Source organism: Lytechinus variegatus, chromosome 4, assembly GCF_018143015.1.
Source record: "Lytechinus variegatus isolate NC3 chromosome 4, Lvar_3.0, whole genome shotgun sequence".
NCBI classification, from domain to species: domain Eukaryota; kingdom Metazoa; phylum Echinodermata; class Echinoidea; order Temnopleuroida; family Toxopneustidae; genus Lytechinus; species Lytechinus variegatus.
In genome coordinates, this window is record NC_054743.1 from 46,332,120 (window position 1) to 46,343,449 (window position 11,330).

At 32.7% G+C, this 11,330-nt stretch overlaps 1 long non-coding RNA gene across 1 annotated transcript; it reads right to left on the reverse strand.

Moving 5' to 3' along the window:
* Nucleotides 1–7,778: 7,778 nt before the first annotated feature.
* LOC121414176 lies at nucleotides 7,779–10,778 on the reverse strand. The gene is made up of 3 exons (XR_005969816.1): nucleotides 10,436–10,778; nucleotides 9,332–9,438; nucleotides 7,779–8,278 (listed from the first exon to the last, which is right to left on the reverse strand). It is a non-coding gene; the product is annotated as an uncharacterized LOC121414176 (long non-coding RNA).
* Between the last annotated feature and the right edge of the window lie 552 nt (nucleotides 10,779–11,330).

Here is an 11,330-nt window from a genome sequence, read left to right on the forward strand (position 1 = left end):
AAATAAGAAAGTTTTGACATTTAAAAGATTCGACTGATTTCACAAAACAGTAATATGTACATCCTGGTCAGTATGCAAATGAGAGGCCTGATGACATCTTCCACTCACTTCAATTTCTTCCTCATTGTCGCCTGAAGAAAACATGTATTCCTCCCAAAACAGGTGAATTGCCATTTTCATTACAGTATGTGGCTTAGTCATGCATGTCGTTACTGCCGAATCTGTGAACAACCAAATATTGTATAGTTCAAGCAATAACAATAATATAAATAGTGAGTGGAGGAAATCATTGACTCTATCATTTGCATACCATTGTGTTGTGCAGTAAACTTTTTTTGTGTGTGAAAATAAGCAAAACTTTACTGTCAGAACGTTCTTATTTTACATCAAATTTTGATGGAATTTTCAGTGTTGTGCTTGTAGGATTTTTTTTTCGATTTATTCATTCAGTTAATTCTGAGGTGGACCTCTCTTTATTTTTTTTTTAAATCAAACCACGGGCATGACAGGACAGACGTATTGGGCACCGTACAGTAATTAGGAGAAACTGAATGATAGACTTTTACCATATAAATGTATCTCTCTGCGATGAATTGTGAAGAATGGAATACAAATAATGACTGTTCATTCGTGCAATGGACATAAATACTTCATGAGGTGAAATATGAAATGATCCATTCAAATGACAAGGATCTATTTAGGTGTCATATAATTTTGCCTAATGTTTAAAACAATATTTATTTCTAATGCAAATGGTCGATAATCTCATGTTGATTGAAGTTGAAGAAAACCCACTGTTTTGTTATGGTAACATGCACATGCATATACAGCAAACACGTTTACATACACACAAAAATAGCGCATTGTTTAAGCCTGTTACTCTAACAACAAGCTGTTTGAAATTCTTGTGTGATTGTTTAAAGTTTTTACACAATATGTTTTAAAAGTTTAAAGAGAAATTCCAGTAGTTGCAGTTAACACTGATTTCATGAGAATGTCTGTAAAACAAGGCTTAATTGCCAGTATATCATCGAGGATCTAGATCTGGTACAGTTACATTAACTGGACTTTGTGAAATCTTGAAATCTACGCTGAAAAATGTTCACACCGAAACTCCCCAACACAGATAAGCGCACGTGGGACAATGTATAATTATTGCTTAGGGCGTCGGGCCCGACGCCCTACCCGAATCCCGTGCTTATTTGCTGATTTCTCAGCAATTACACAATTTCTTCCAGAATCCTTTGGCACATGTGTTTTATTTATACAAACAGACACTTTAGTGGTCATTTCATTGGATTCTGTATGAACTCATTTTGATATCGTTACCAAAACTAGCATTTACCTTTAACTAATAGTTCTTACAATGACGGGCTTAGACAACAAGCTTAAAATCTTGAAATGGTGTTTTTACAGTGGAGCAAAGAATATTTTTGTCTTGTAGAGAAAACGAAAAATAGACACAACGGAGAACATCCAGGAAATGGGATAAACCTTTATATTTTTTCGAGACCCTTCATTGGAGGCTCGGTGTAAAAATGGCAGAGGTAAAAATGGCAAAGGTAAAAATGGCAGAGGTAAAAATGGCAAAGGTAAAAATGGCAAAGGTAAAAATGGCAGAGGTAAAAATGGCAGAGGTGAATATGGCAGAGGTAAAAATGGCAGAGGTAAAAATAGCAAAAGGTAAAAATGGCAAAGGTAAAAATGGCATAGGTAAAAATGGCAGAGGTAAAAATGGCAAAGGTAATAGTGGCAGAGGTAATAATGGCAGAGGTAGAAATGACAGAGGTATAAATGGCCAGTCTTTAATAACCTCCCCGGGAACCTCCCCATGCCAAAAATCCAAAAGCCATTCCATGTACAATAGATTAAATAGGAAAGGTTTTTAGAAGAAAATCAGAATTATAATGTTTGAGTAGTGGAAAGGATAAGATTTTAATATCACCCTGTAAATTTTCTGCACCAAATTGATGACACCTGGTTTGGCTTTTCTTAATTTATTCATGGACGTACATGCAAAGCTTTCTCATGTTAAATCACTCTACAAATAATCAAATTTGAAGCACACCCTGGATCCCAAGATTTATACTTAATTCATTAAAGGGGAAATTCACCCTGACATAAAGTTTATGGTAAAAATAGCAGGAAATAATTAAAATGATATTGTTTAGGGTTTAAGGGAATCCATCAAAGATTTAAAAAGCTATTAGAATTTTATATTTTAATGGTGACGTCATTTACGAGCATTTTTCTCAAATCTGGTGTTATAAAAAATATCAATGAACTCTCAATTTAAAAAAGATGAAAATGTTTTTATTGTTTTTTAATTTCAATTATTTCATTTTAAACACATCGAAGTACAGTGGTCGAAATGATTACAATGGACTTATACAGACAATATGAATTGAGGCATGTACAATATATGATATTTTTCCATAAGTAAAACAGAGCAAAGTATTATTTGTTAGCAAAATATCATTATAAAATAAAATTCAAAGAAGATGGAGGGATCCACTAAAAGCATTGCTTGTATTGTGTGGACCCCTCTAAATAATTATTGTAGTATATCAATATATAAATCATTTCACATCCGCTCCTGAAAGACTTTTTAGCAATCATGAACCACTGATTAAAACTTAACGTCACAAATAAAAAAACTCAAACTTCAAAAAAACATACTTAATCTTTTTTTCTTCTATTTTTACAGTAAATAATTTGGTGACTTTTCCCTGCAAAACAGGTTGATAGAATGGTGCCTAAGAAAAGCCTACGAGTTTGAATTAAAATCCTTGATTTGCTACAGATTTCCAGATTCATGCGGTAACTATTACCATAGAAACTAGTTTAGGAACCTGCCATCCACTGGACTAGCTGCAATGAGGCATTGCTCTGAAAAATTAAACACTAATTGTTTTTATTGTATCATTCACATTATTACGTATCATATCAATATCTATTCGGATCCATTATGATATTGAAATATGAACAATTACTTTAATTACAGAAATTACAGAATCCAAGTAATGCAAGTGGTTGGAAAAAATCCCGAACTTGTCTACTTCAGTGTGTTAATGGTAGCGCATATTTGGTGTTTACATTAAAATTTGTTTGGTATGTATGTGATGAAGTGCTGTTCTACTCTACGAATGGCTAAGATAAATTCTTTCATCACTCACTAACTGAAATCATTTTGGCATGAAAATGCTTGAGTTTAATCATATCAACGATAAAGTATAGAGCTGACCTAAACTGATTAAAAAATCTAAATATCGTTTCAGTTTATAATGCTCATTCCGTCAATAGGAGTCCATTCAAGGCCAATAATTATGACTGATATTAACTGGAAAGAGTCTGTCTTTTCCTTGTTGATGTAGCATCTCATGATCTCTACCTGTCATTTTTAACTCTGCCATTTTTACCCCTGCCACTATTAATACCTTGGTCCCATTTGCTCTACGGCGGCCGTACGGCGAATCGAAAAAAGCCGTTTTATTAATTTGTATTCAAACCACCTATATGTATTTGGACAAAAAAATGTTTAATGGCTGTTTTCGACTCGCCGTACGGCCGCTGCAGAACAAATGTGACCATGGTATAACTCTGCAATTTTTACCTCTTTCATTATTACCTCTGCCATTTTGACCTCTGCCATTTTGACCTCTGCCATTATTACCTCTGCCATTTTTACTTCTGCCATTTTTACCTCTGCCATTTTACCTATGTCATTTTTACCTGGCACCTAATTGGAAAGATGACCATGACCTGGTCGTCATAAAGCAACAGAAAAATATCCTGAATCGAAAAGATTTACATCGGGAAGGTCAGGTTTCAAATTAAGAATACCCTAGATTACATTTTGATGGTAACATTATTACATCTGTAGCTACATACCATTCGACAGTACAATGTACCTTTCTTTGAGAAAAAGTGCATTTACACAATGGGCAAATAGTAAAAATCAGCCAAGTAGTTTTTTCCTTGTTACACACACAAAAAAAATATTATTGTTATAGAAAGGAGAGGCTTTTCTCTCAGGAAATTAATTTTATGCTCTATCAATTGTTAACCTAGATTCATCACTTTGTGGGGTTCAGCAAGAAATTTGTCCACATTGTGCTGCGCTCGGCCCAGGTGAGGTGATTGGGTATACTGTTAGGAAGGAATTCCTTGAATGCCTGAACGCCTACGCAGCCCAGCTAAAGCCGAGGTAATAATAATAAATTGGGGCCCGCTGGGAGAACAGTTTTCAGAACTGAACTGGATACCCTCACGGCCTCAGTAAATATACCTATGTTCGTATTAATAAATTTATTATTATCATACTTAATGAATGCTATTCATTGCTTGTATTCAATTAATATCTCTATACTTCCTTTAACCAGGGACACGTCCCTGCTTTAACTACATTAACGCTTTATCTACACAATGTCAATCTTCAAATACGTTTTTGTGAAAATTTCTGTTGAAAATACGAATGTTAATGTGCCCTTATAATGAAATGAATTAATGTGTTTTCTGAAAATATACAGAAGGGTATTTGAAATTTTGTTATATCTCTTGCAATACTAAAATAGGTACTTCAAAATTGGACCACGAATGACACAATTGTTTTTTCGACATTTTAAACATGTGAAAGACTTACATTATTACGATGAAACAGTTCTATGTATGTCTTCACGAATGTTAAATTTCGTTTTATTACTTAAAATTGTGTTTATTCATATTTGACCACCAAGAGTGCAAAACAATAAACTGACAACTGATTTAATGCATAAGGTATTCATTTCTTTAATTTTTACAGATAATAATTATCTTTTTAACGTAAGAAGAGGGGAAATGGGAATATATCGCCCCTAGACGCTAGAATTCGTTTATAATCAAGACTATCTCAAGTTTTATCATCTTAATATTTGTCACGTTCTTTTGTTTCCGTTTTAAGGAAAAAGATTTTTGTGAATGGTATTACAAATTTGTAGATGTACTTTTAAATCATGAATGTCGGGAAATGAAACTCAAAGATATATAATTCGTTTGTTTTGCATGGCATATTTATCTTATGTAAATGTATAATCAGGTACACACAGAGAAATGTTTACAGAAAAAATGTAAAAAGTGATGTAAAATAGGAACTCCATAACTTCTGTGTAATTTTTACCTAACAGTAAAGTTCACAAATATTATGTAAATCATTATGTAAACTTCAAAACCCAATTTATTGTGTAAATATTACCTAATTTAAATGTTTTACAGAAATTATGTAAAAAGTGATGTTAAATAGGAACTCCATAACTTTTATGTAATTTTTACCTAAAAGTAAATTCCACAAATATTATGTAAATCATTATGTAAACTACAAAACCCAATTTATTGTGTAAATATTACCTAACTTGAATGTTTTACAGAAATTATGTAAAAAGTGATGTTAAATAGGAACTTCATAACTTTTATGTAATATTTACCTAAAGGCAAATTTCACAAATATTATGTAAATCATTATGTAAACTACAAAACCCAATTTATTGTGTAAATATTACCTAACTTGTATGTTTTACATAAATTATGTAAAAAGTGATGCTAAATAGGAACTTCATAACTTTTATGTAATATTTACCTAAAAGCAAATTTCACAAATATTATGTAAATCATTATGTAAACTACAAAACCCAATTCATTGTGTAAATATTACCTAACTTGAATGTTCTACAGAAATTATGTAAAATGATATTAAATTGGAACTTCATAACTTTTATGTAATTTTTACCTAAAAGTAAATTTCAAAATTATTCAAATCATGTTATCTACAAAACCCATTTAATTCATTTTCTATTTTCAAAACCAACCTACATACCTGAAGCCTAAAATATTATAGTTGACATTGTAAATTACCATGCAAAAAATCATAACCATTGTGACATAAAATGATACAGGTGTAATAAGTAGTCAAACTGCCTTTGAAAAAAAATCTAATTGTGTCAAGATATTTCCCAAATCATTTTAGCTAAATTAGTGTATTACTACCTTCCAAATATAGACGGGAGGGGCAACATTTGACTATGTGAACATGCATAGAAAATCAAAATGCATAAATAAGTCAAATATTTGACAAAGAAACCATGTACATTATTTGGTGTTTATTTTAAGAAATAACATCACTTGACAATAAAACATCAGATAGAAAAGAAATTAAGTTCTTAAAATTAATTCACCAACTTGCATTTAACTTTTTTAAGGTAAAATAATAAAGCTGCAATATGTTCATTACAACTTCTTTACAAAGAAATCTTGACTTTTCTGTGACATGCCATGACTTACATCTGAAATAAGCATAAATCAAATCTAATTACTATATCAGACATATTTATAAAGAAAATGGGCCTTTGCTCTCTCGGTGTCATATTTCAAAACATACCTCCCCATCACCAGGGGGGGGGGGGGGGTAGAAGACCAAAAACTCTTTCTTGTAAGCTTTTGTTTACAATAGATACATGTGACCACCAGATAAACACTTCTCAGATATATGTGCCACCTATACCATGTATACGGTATTCTGTATTTCTATCAATTATGCAAAATTCTTGTAATGGCTTAGTACACAGTATCCAATGTAAATCTTGGGCTAGTACTTTCTCTTATAATCAATATCACATGATTCAATTGAAAAATTGATTATTTTCATTGAATGGTAAACTTTTACCTCTACATGTTTGTAAACAAATGTATGCCCTATCACATACACAACCCCATTTTGTTTTTGGTTTTTGATTTAAATTGGTTGCATGTTCGAAGCAACTTTCAGAAAAATTTATCTTAAAATAAAGTATTGTATTCTAAAAAGATTTCATTGTATTGGGGGTATTGCATATGAAATTAAAATATCATGAGAAATGTCCCCTTTATTGAATACCCATACACACTGTTGATATCTTTTGGACCTCTGCTTTCCCTATGTCTTTCTAAAATTATTGACAAAAGTGCTTTCACTCTTAACATTGGTATCAATTACATTTTAAGGCTATAGTCTCAATAGACTGAGATAGATTCTTGGCATATCTTACCATTGTAGCCTGAACTGATGGCAATTTTAACCTATATAGGGAGCAATGTGTCATTGAATTATGTTTATGCACATAAAATGCAATCGGGTGTTCTCCCATTTTAATATAAAAGACTTGACATGACGTCTTGAGAGGGATATCAACATTAAGCATTCTTACAGTTTATAGGAAAAACTTTGAAATATTAATTATTGAGTTCACAACGAATACTGGACAGTTTTTAACCTTTTTTTTGGGGGGGGGGCAAAATGGGTGCGGAAAAATCTACCATTGTATCTTTCTGGCATCTTAATCAAATAAACAAGTCATTACAATAGAATATGACTATCAAATCTATAAAGGTTCCTCCATTGTAATTACTTCACACAGAGCTCACTAAAACTAGAAGGCCATGAACCATTTACTGGCATGTTACACCATATAACACTTATTCAGTTTACACATGGTGATGGTAATAACAGTTCTCAATTACAACTAAGATCAAAAGAATTGAAAAAAAATGATATCAATGTAGTTTCCCCCTGTAATGTCTTCAAAGAAACATGCATTCTTGAACAACTTAAATGTATGCTCTATAAATGACAATGATCAAAATTGAGTTATAAAAAGAAATTATGAATCTCTTAAGGCTAAACCTTTTAAAAAGCCTGTTGAAAAAAGGTGTACTAGTTCCTTTTGAATATAAACAATAAAACAAACAAAAATTATACAAATAATGTGCTTCCCTTTCTAAACAGGGATTGTTTAAAAGTCTTACAAGAGCCATGATTTCTTGACAATAACACTCCAAGTTAACAGTAATTAAAATGCTTTGTAAATGAGCTAAAAAGCAGCTACAAGGTCTGATGTGCTTTCTTGAGAATCATATTCAGTGTCATTAACGATATCAGCATCTGCATTCATTTCAACACGATTCCAGTCATCATCACTTGATTCCCCATGACTGCTTACATTAGATAAGTCAGATATGTCAATATGAGGAACTCTATTAGCTTGGCACTGGTCATCAGCCTGAACTGTAGGGGGTTGCAAATGCCCTATGAGGTGCCTTTTGTATGATGATCCACGGCTCAAAATTTCCTTACATTCTACACAAACAAGTTTTGTGCAAGTAGATGTTAGTATACCAGACTACTTTCAGGTGGCAAAATAGCCCAGAAATTCCTCCAGGAATTTTAGCAGCAGATGAAAGATGACATGTTGATTATTTCTGGCAGCAGTTACTGGAGAAAAACAAAATGAATTATTAAATAATCAAAACACATCCCTGGAGATACATACACTTTGGGATGAGACAAGAATTATCAGTTGACAAAATATGAATTCTCCATATGGATAAAGTTAACTGTTAAAAGTGATAATGAACTATTGATATTTCTTTTTCAGAAATTTATTTTTTCCCATTTCCTGTTATTTATTAAAATCTTACTACATGTATCATTTGTATTTTTTTTTCAGTCATGAATAAATTTTTCTTTTGTTGTCTTTATTTAATTTTTATTCATATTTTAATCTGTTTTTCTTTTTTGTTTTATTTAATTTCTTAATATCAAGGTCTCATCATATCTTTCTAGGTTGAAACATAGTTTTTACTCTAAAATTCAAATTCAACAGTTCAGAAATATCAGCAAAGTTGTAATCAAATGAAAAAAAAATACAAACATGTACCTGGTAGGCAATGTTTCAAAATTACCCATCATATTACATATTTTTATTTAATATTTTGAATATCAATGATGATTAAAGCCTGTGTATAGCTTTGGTAAAGGCTCAACAATGTGATTGATAATCAAATATAATTGTTATAAAAGTCTTACTGAAGCATAGAGACCGCTAGATATTTTTCCAACCACCCCTTCTGAGAAAATTTCAAATGTTCAAATTTTGGATATCAGCGCTTTCTCCCGGCGATGCTTGTTTTTAATTTAAAAAAAAATGTCTTTGAGCATTTATCTAATTTAAAGATTAGATATCCTTAATAACAGACAAATAATTTATCCAGAAAGTTCAACCCATTCCATGCTCTGGAGTAGGTTTTCATTGAAAAAACAAAATCATGCAGATATTTTATTTTGATTGGGCACCCGATCAAATTAAATTTTCATGTAAATCGCAAAATTTATCCTGTAAAATACATTTTCATTTCATATCCTCCACCTCATAACTGTTATAGGGCATATCCATTCATATTAGCTAGCAATGAATTGGAATAGTGATATGATGGATTTACCAAAACTATACACAGGCTTTACAACTAGAATACAAAATAGTCATACCTGTACAGAGAATTTTTGGATGAATTTTAGCCTAGGTCCCATCTTTGGAATAAGCTCTTTAATTTCCTCGCTCTCCAACAGCCAGAAGCTATCATCAATTCCGTTTACTGTTTGTGGAGAAACAAATATTTGAAAAGAAATTAATAATAGGCTTAAATGTAAAGTACTTCACATTTATGAAAAAAAGTGGATCCCCTCTGGCAGTTTCGCCTGGATCACATAATTCATTATTGCAGCAGTGTTGACTTTGAAAACAACTACATGTAAAACAGAGAGGAAAAAATTACACATGCATTTGATAATGATTATAGCATGTTGACTTTGACCCGAGATCACATTTGTCCATTTGCTGATACTTGATTTATGTGAAAAGGATATAGGGCCTACTTCCAAAATATTCTTCAAAAATTAATAAATGTTATATCTGATTAAGAATAAGATTTCAGTGATGTCACCCCAACATGGACGAAGTTTGACCCTTAATGATCTTTGACCTTGATCATGTGACCTAACACTCATACAAGATTATCAGCAATATTTAATAACCTTTTAAGCCTCATGAAATATGCCCTTATACTTTTAAAGTAATGAACATAAAAAAATTGATCATTTTCTAAGTACAGTGACCCTGATGATCAGTTATACTTGGTTACCCCTATGTCCAAGTTCATGAATTAGGTCCATATATTGTGTTCAAGTTATAACATAAAAAAAAATCAGCATATTTTATGTTTATTGACCCCAAATGACCTAGGCCTAGATCTATAATCTAGATCAAGTAGAATCCTAGAATGAAACTGTATGAAGTGCAGAAATGGTGATGGCTAATTTAGTCATAGACATACCAATTTGTATTGACATTATTGGTTATCCGCCCAATCCGCCTATAGCCCTAGGCCCGAAAGCTGCCTGGCTAAGCCAAGGATGGCCCTCGGTGCCGGCAGGGCAGGTTGTCACGGGCGAACGGTACCGTTAACTTCAATGACGTCGTAGGCCGAGGCTAGAATCTACGAACAACGGTAGATTGTGAGTCGGCCAATTGATTTTAAGCCATTCAAGTTTAACATTTATAAAGACCAAGGTAAAACGCTACAAAGAACTCACCTTCGAAAGTTTCAATGAGGTCTTCATGGTCCCATTCTTTTAATAAGATTTGCCAGGTCGCCATTCTGATTCTGGTCAGTCACTCTTAACTTCAAGATCTTGCGAGCTAAGCGCTGGGTCTGGGTACCGTATACCGCGGTGGCGCTGGCCGACAGCCCGCGCCCGTAGCTAGCTCTCGTACGTATTGCACGTGGCCACGCGCGCTGCGCTGTGTGGTCTCTGATCTGCACATGTACCGTCAGTACATGTGCTCAATCGCATGATGACCGTCGCCATTTTTCAAACGGTAGAAAGAAATGTAAAAAGAAAATGTGAAACACCGGGGTAAAACATCGCGTTACTTTTGTTTATTGGTGGGGGTGGGGGGGGGAGCAATCAAGTGAGAGTGCTATTTTTTATATATGCAGCTGCATAAAAGATCGGTCATATAGGGCAAGTATGTTTCAGAGCTAACACCTTTTTTCTCCTGTTGTTTTTATGATTTTTATTAATAAGCACGCATAAATTTAAGGCCTATCCACCTTGATGCACCGTGAAGCCTAATATAGCCTAAAATGTCAAGTGATTTACACATGGACTTACAACATTTTGCAATTTGATGATTTGACAACTGAAGTTCGTTGTGCTTAACGAAATTTAGATTAAAGAATGCAAATATGTAATCCTTACAGAATTAGAATTAGGCCTTTCATAATTTTTTACATTATAGCAAAAAAATACAAAAACTGAGAAGTGCATAAAGAAATATTACTACAAAAAATGGGACCTTCTGCCAGTCTATGTTATGGCTCACTAATAGTTTATTGAAGTGGCTACACTGGCTGCCCCCAAAATAAATTGTTTTTACATTATTATTATTCATTGATATTAGGCCTACATAATTAAATTTAATATA